The 1,472-nt window shown below is 39.6% G+C and overlaps 1 non-coding gene across 1 annotated transcript; it reads right to left on the bottom strand.

The window, feature by feature from the left end:
- Nucleotides 1-861: 861 nt before the first annotated feature.
- On the bottom strand, nt 862-1,071 carry LOC112438226 (small nucleolar RNA U3). The gene has a single exon (XR_003026689.1). It is a non-coding gene; the product is annotated as a small nucleolar RNA U3 (small nucleolar RNA).
- Between the last annotated feature and the right edge of the window lie 401 nt (nt 1,072-1,472).

The following is a 1,472-nucleotide window of genomic DNA, read 5'->3' as shown; positions in this document are numbered from 1 at the left end:
CTAAAAATTCTGGAAATGGCTAAGTTGACATTCTGATACCTGTGAAGTTTAATACAATTTATCAGTTGACACAAAAACTGCTCAAAAATATAGTCCAGAGAATGAAGGAATGCGTTAAAATAAACAACAAGAATACATGGTTAACTACCTTTTCTGTACTTTATAGCACAAAATTCTGAGGTTTCAATATTTAAGCAGCTTTATAATAAATATAAATATTTACATATTTAGGTAAATAAATATTTACATACCTATTTTCTTATTGTTTTCCTGCATATTTTGGAATGATATCTTGAGATTCGTGCTTTATGCCAAAGCCTCACTTGATTAGGGAATATTGAGTATAAACCATTGAGAAAGCAACAGTCTCTTGAGTTTTACTAATTGGTGTGTGTGGGGTGTGTGTGTGTGTGCGCGTGTGTGTATGCATATGTGGATATGTGTATGTATATTAAAGATATAGGTATGAATTTGTCAATAGAACTAGATTTTCTATAAAGTAGACAAAAAGTTGTATTTATTTACTTATTTAATTTCATTTTTAAAATAAAAACCACTCAGGCAGGGCGCGGTGGGTCACACCAGTAATCCCAGCACTTTGGGAGGCTGAGGCAGGTGGATCACGTGGTCAGGAGATTGAGACCATCCTGGCTAACACGGTGAAATGACGTCTCTACTAAAACTACAAAAAATTAGCTGGGCGTGGTCGTGGGCGCCTGTAGTCCCATCTACTCGGGAGGCTGAGGCAGGAGAATGGCGTGAACCTGGGAGATGGAGCATGCAGTGAGCCAAGATTATGCCACTGCACTCCAGCCTGGGCAACAGAGCGAGACTCCGTCTCAAAAAAAAAAAAAAATGAGAACCACTCAGACTGTATTCTCTCTCTCTTTCTCTCTCAGAGTAAGAGAAGAATGATCATCAGTGGCAATGGCAGTTTCAGTGAGGTAGCACCAAGAGCCGGCCTCACACGCAGGAGAGAATGGTACACCCTCTTTTCATGGTTTCTGGTGCTCTACAGGTTCAGAGAAACTCTAGAAGTTTATCTGAAATAATCCCTGAAAGTATAGTCTTAGCATAGTTTTATTGATTCCACAAAGACAGATAACTTATATTTGATCTGGTTGATAATTAAGATGTAACTAAAATGTAGGTAGGTCCTAGGTATATCAGGATGGTTGTTTTAAGATTAATTTAAATATATATCATTTAAATGCTATTTTAATGTGATTAAAAATAAACTAGCTACTGGGCCGGACACAGTGGCTCACACCTGTAATCCCAGCACTTTGGGAGGCCGAGGTGGGCGGATCACAAGGTCAGGAGTTTGAGACCAGCCTGACCAACATGGTGAAACCCCATCTCTACTAAAAATACAAGAATTAACCAGGTATGGTGTTGGGCACCTGTAATCCCAGCTACTCAGGAGGCTGAGGTAGGAGAATTGCTTGAACCCAGGAGGCGGAGGTTGCAGT

Source organism: Pan paniscus, chromosome 1, assembly GCF_029289425.2.
Source record: "Pan paniscus chromosome 1, NHGRI_mPanPan1-v2.0_pri, whole genome shotgun sequence".
NCBI lineage: Eukaryota > Metazoa > Chordata > Mammalia > Primates > Hominidae > Pan > Pan paniscus.
The sequence above is the reverse complement of the archived record's forward strand: the minus strand, read 5'-3'. Positions and strand labels throughout refer to the sequence as shown.